At 39.2% G+C, this 6,000-nt stretch overlaps 1 long non-coding RNA gene across 1 annotated transcript; it reads left to right on the top strand.

Annotated features, from left to right (window-relative positions):
• Nucleotides 1–164: 164 nt before the first annotated feature.
• Nucleotides 165–808, top strand: LOC133016070 (uncharacterized). The gene is made up of 3 exons (XR_009681550.1): nt 165–244; nt 364–457; nt 549–808. It is a non-coding gene; the product is annotated as an uncharacterized LOC133016070 (long non-coding RNA).
• Nucleotides 809–6,000: the final 5,192 nt, after the last annotated feature.

The following is a 6,000-nucleotide window of genomic DNA, read 5'->3' on the forward strand; positions in this document are numbered from 1 at the left end:
GAATACAGCATCAAGTGCTGGAGCAGATCTAGTGCATGTGTAAATATGTATGAATTACTTAGATGTAACAGTTTGTTCTCGTTAAGTTTTTTCATCAACGTGACTTTTTTCTGTATGTTTTCACAGCCTCAGCCCCCCCCCCCCCCCCCCCCCACACACACACAAACACACACACAAACAAAGAGGCGTTAGGCGGAGACGCTGAAAGTCCGGATTTAAAGTGCAGAAAATTAAGCCATTGAATGTAAGTAACTGTTTATGAATTGTTTTGGTGTTTTTTTGCTGTGGATCTTCCAACGGTGATGCAGCGCGGCTATTTCCGTTCATTAATAATAAAGTCATGTTACATGTGTTGTTTTCCAGCTGCCTGTCCATGACGTACAAAGACACACTATGAGCCAGTATGATCCGACCAGACCTTACATCAATATTGAGGAGTTGTCGGAGAAGAAAGAGGGTAAGGTTATATTCATTAAATAATTTTCCAGTTACATGTAAAGGTGTATGTTGTCATTGAACTGTGCTAATTTTACTGAATGTGTTTACAGCTGATTGAAGCGGGACAGATGACATGGATCCATCCTTCCACAGCCAGGAGCGCACCGACCTGTGTGCCACACTTCATATAAGACTGGAAGCTACACTGATCTCACAGCTACACACCACAGACGTCTACACACTGGAGAAGATTCAGACAGAGTCCCACAAAGAAGTCATGTCCCAGAGGCTGCAGAGAAACATTTCAAGCCTCATCTGAGTTTTTGTACAATATTTTTGCTGTATGTAAATAAAGCTTTCACTCCACATATACCTTGTTCACATTTGTTCCCTGTACAATATGTTCACCTATAACATCAAGCATCACATGAATGTTTAGTTTTAATTAACTGCAGTGCTTTTGGTAAAGGCTTACTTATAAATAATAATAAATATTAATATATACATTTTTATTATAAATATTGTGTGGGAGGGGCTTACCCCACGTGCGGAATGCTGTGACCCCACGTGTGCACTGCAATGACCCATAAGGTGACCAATAGCAACACTTCTACCAGCCAATCACGAGTGACATTAGTTTCGAGGGTCTGTGGTTTCCTCCAATGGTGAGTAGAGAGAGGTTCTAGCCAGCGGCTGGACTCCGATTCATATGCTAATTAGATCACACGTCGCGATCGGTCCGCGAGGCTCAGCGAGCCCCCCCGCGGCTCTCTCCTTTGTTCTCCAAATCCCCCTTAAGGTTCGCAAACGCCGATAGACCCACCTTGTCTTCACTGGCGAACGCCGAGGTAACATCATGGAAACAGTTGGTTACAGCAGGGGATTAGGCCTGTCCGTAGAGGTTCACTGTGACAATAATACTGCTTTTCGTCTAGTGTGATAACCAATTTCAACCTTTAACATCTCTTCCCCAGTGGTATCAATTGCATCTTTAATGAGGCTGATAATTTCCCCAGTGATGAAGCTGCATCAATACTGGAGACAGCATGTCAACATGCTCCTTCATGTGGAAGTCGTCAAGTCCTGGTGACTTCCTCATCTTCCTGGAAGACCTTTAGGATCTTTTTTTTTCATTTACCAAACCTCGCACTGAGATAGGTGCGAGGTTTGGTAAATGAAAACAAGCTCTATTCCCAAGAGCTGAAGCTTTAAAAAAAGGAGATTAGAGTAGAATGTGTCAGATGTAGCCATTCCCTGGTTTACAGGCGGCATCAAGAACAAGGTTGCTGTACATCAGTTTCAAGAAACTGGTATTTGATATCTGCAGATATGCACCTCGGTAAAAGAACATTCCTTTTCAGTTGCTTATCGATGTGACTGTGCTATGTAGAGCCTGCTCATAACCTTGACAATCAGCAACTGAAACAATACAGCTACGGTTGCTATGGACACGGTAACTGCATTGTTATTCATGTGCTGTTCTGAGAGCTTGTTGGTGAGAAATGAGTATGATTTCTGTATTTTGCCTCTGATAATCTTTTGGATGTCTACTGTGTCTTACTCACACAAACACTCCATAAACACACAGAGCAGCAGGATCCTTCTGGAATGAACAATGTTCATAACCACATATCTAACCTGGTTGGAAAATATCATTAGGTCAAAGGACAAATGTATCATTAAGGTTTCACAGACAGCAGTTCATGAGAGCAAGGTAAAACAGCAGAAACTGAGGACAACAAAGCTACAGACCAAGAGATGTCAAAGATGAGTCTCCAGTGTCTGGGACAAGAGCCAACTTATCAAAATATCCCTCAAGTTTCTTCAATGGACCTTCAAAAAAGAATGAGAGAGCAACTGGGGTCACTGTGAACAAGTGGTTGTTTGGATGACGTGTACAACACACAACAAATACAAAAACGAGAAGAAAAAAAGAATACAAATATCTCAGGCTGAACAGAAATATGAAGGGACTGATAAAACACTGCAATTGCAAGGTTTATATCCCTTTATTTTCCTTCTTAACTCTTCCTAAGTTAAAATGTTAAAATTATGTCTTTTAAAGGTGAATGAGCACTTGTTTTCTTTGCATTCATTGTTTTGACTATTGTCTACAACAAATGTTTTAAATTAAAATATTTTATTATATATTTTATTTTGGATAAATGTTGCCAGCAATTTATACAATTAAAATAAATTTCAATTTTAATCAAAAACAATAAAAACCTGTATAATGCAAAACCTGACAAACTGTCGCAGTGCTTTCTTAATTTTTTCCAGAGCCCTTTGTTATCTTTCTGATTAATGTCTCCACCTGAGTTCTTGGAGAACTTTTCTAGGATTCATGACTGCTCTTGGAATCTGTGTATTTTTGTAGAAGTGCTTGACTTGTAGTCAATGTGAGTGTGTGTTTAAATCTTCCAGCAGCCAGAGATGGGCTTATCTCAAAAACCCAGACTTCCCCTGTTACTGGCTGTCGGGCATAGTGATGTTTTTTCCCCACTTAAAGTTTTTGTGAATTGGTAGAGCACGCACACACACACACACACACACACACACACACCTCTTTTAGTTGTGAGAACACTCATTGATTCTAACCCTCACCCTAAAACCAGGTCTTAGCTCTCAAACAACCCATTGAATTTGTGAGGACCAGACAAAATGTCCTCACAATGATATTGAATCAAAATTGACCCTCATAAAGAGCAACCTTAAATTCACCCCCTGTACAGCCCATGTTGTAACCTATTGGAGAGGGGCCTATCATTCATACCACACTGTTGAGGTACAAAGATGAACTTTGCCTAAAAAACTTCAAGTCCCATGATGCACCAACAGCAGGCCAGTGCAGGCTGCTCATTACGACTTAAGTTGGAACACCTGCGAGTGGAAGGGAACTCTCAGCAAACATCTCAGCAGAGGGAGAGAGGCAGGAGAGAGGATTAAGCTTATGGTACAACCAAAGAAACCACTAGTACTGTAACAAGACTTTTATTTTGATGATTATTCAATATTGGAAGTGGTGCTATCCTCATTAAAGTTAGGATGTCTTGTTTGACGATTGGTAAATAATAATCAGGCAGCATGCATTTAAGTTTGGCTTTTTGTTTAAATGTACTTAGTTGTTTGTTCAATTTATATAGAGGTTTGAATACGGTTTACATTCATTCATTTATGTACACTGTAAAAAACATGTACTTTATTTGTTTGATTGAAGTTGTATACATTTTTTTTGCATATTTGTAATATTTTGTAAATTAAGATTGAGTTGTCCCGTGCTTCCTTTGGGTTCATGTACCAGGCCATTGCAGATTGGGCAAGAGTTGAAGAAAAAACCTAGGAACAAACCGAAAAGGAAATACAGGATCAGGCCCCAAGTAGTAAAAATCTAGGAGTCTACTAAACTGTTAAAGCATAAATGTGTGAACTTTAAAACCAGAAATAGAAGTGTGGTTCAGCACTTCAGACAGGCTGCTGATGAAGAGAATCACTGTTGGCCTATTATTTCTCGAAGAATGTAATGTCTGTGGAGCATCTGTTTTTTTGTTTCTCTTTATATGCATTTTAAAAACACATCAGATTTGGACAGGTTTATAGTATTTATTTTGATATAGTCATAGATATACTTTGTGTGAAATGACCCCACGTAATGAAGCATACTTCAAATTGGCCATGAGAAATGCAAGATATCTTAATATCCGAGAAGACATGATGTTATTACTTATTAAGAAGTATTTCTTCAACTTTTTTCATTTATATGTATAAAGTGTATCATGGCTAATTCATACAGATACCTGTCTGGCTGCATCAGATGCTGAGAGGATGACACTGTTATTATCTGATAAATAATGCATTCCCTCTGTAGCTACTTTTAGTCCTTGAATATGGCACCAGCTGTGGCTGCTCTAAATAAATTCTCAATTCAAACAAACAGTCAAGAAGAAATATGCACCTATACACTGTGAAGACGGTACATATCAAAAGTTTTTCTGTTTGTGCGAATGAATGAATGAATAGTTGTTTTTTATTATCTCTGTCGTTCTCTCTGGGACTGTTCTCCGGAGGTAAAGAGGACGAGATTAAACAGGTAACTCCGCCGCACAGGAAAGGATCCAAAGACTTAAGTGGAAATCCCTGTGACATCCAAAACATTGCATGAAGTGAAACGGTGCGGCTTTGGACCTCTTCTTTGAAACTGATATTTTTATTGCAATAATTTCAATAGTCTAGGTCAAGTCTTTTGGCTGGAACACAGATAAGTCTTTGCCAGTGTTAGGACACACTTTAATTTTTTATTTTGGCTCTGTTCTGTTTAGCTGGGATAAAAAATGATGAGATGCCTATGAGTGAAATCCACAAAACACCACTTGACACTGAGGTGTCCCGCTTACTTATAAGGTATAACCTTACACCTTACCTTACATCTTTATGCCTTAAAATTACATTAAATATCATTTAGTGGACACCTTCATCCAAAGCCACTTACAATAAGTGCATTCAACCATGAGGGTACAAACCCAGAACAACAAGAATCAAGAAAGTATGATGTTCTTCAAGAAAGCCAAACTACAAAGTGCCATAGGTAAGTGCTACTAAAATCACTACTTTTTTTGTTATCATTACTTTGTTTAGACTATGCACCTACTGAAACCAGTGCAGACAATGCTGATGATCATATAAAGTCACATGCTGCAATGATAATTTTCAAATATGACTGTTTACATGTACAGTAGTATCCCGGTTATTATCAGGGCTTTGGACTTTTCCATTTTTGTGTCTAGGGTATCAGGGACAAACAATTAGAAAATAAACCTGGCTAAAAACAAAACCATAGGATGCGTTTTAAATGAAAGAAGTATTTATTAAACAACCATTGGGTTAACAAAACGCCCTTCCCAAAACAGAAGAAACACATAAAACACCGAACAAGGAACAATGTCCACGACTTCAAAAAGGAACTTCGTTAACAACTCCACACCGGAACACTAACACTACCCTTGTCTCGGTTTGAGAAACTCAGTTTTACTAGCTGTTGCATGTAAACATCCACTTTCTGAGTTTCATCCGTTCTCATAAATGGTTCAATTGTGACACAGCCGGTAGAAGGATACTCTACTCATACGGAAATATTGTCTCCATTCAGTGTCACTGAACTCCATCATGACAACCTGATCCCACCAGTCACAGCTGCGTATCTTCATCCAGTGCGCCCTGGTTGAGCACTGTGGAAGTGATAGCACGACACCGGCAAAACTGGAGGACGTGTTCAACATTTGCTGTCACTCTCGACTCCCACTGCTGCCAATAAGGTGGAAAATCAAACTCCACAATGCAGTGTTGGCTTTTAATAGAGTGGCCTCATTTTCAATAGCCACCAAACAGGAATCAAATTTGCTGGTAGGTGGTGTAACCATGGTAATTTTAAACGTCACAGGCGCCTGCGTAAACGGCACACAGTTATACATAACTGGGATACTTGTACATATCTAAAGAGGGATGTGAATTACCAGATTATTCAATGTTCTATATATTATATCCACTAATCAATGGTTGTCCATGAGA

Source organism: Limanda limanda, chromosome 12, assembly GCF_963576545.1.
Source record: "Limanda limanda chromosome 12, fLimLim1.1, whole genome shotgun sequence".
NCBI lineage: Eukaryota > Metazoa > Chordata > Actinopteri > Pleuronectiformes > Pleuronectidae > Limanda > Limanda limanda.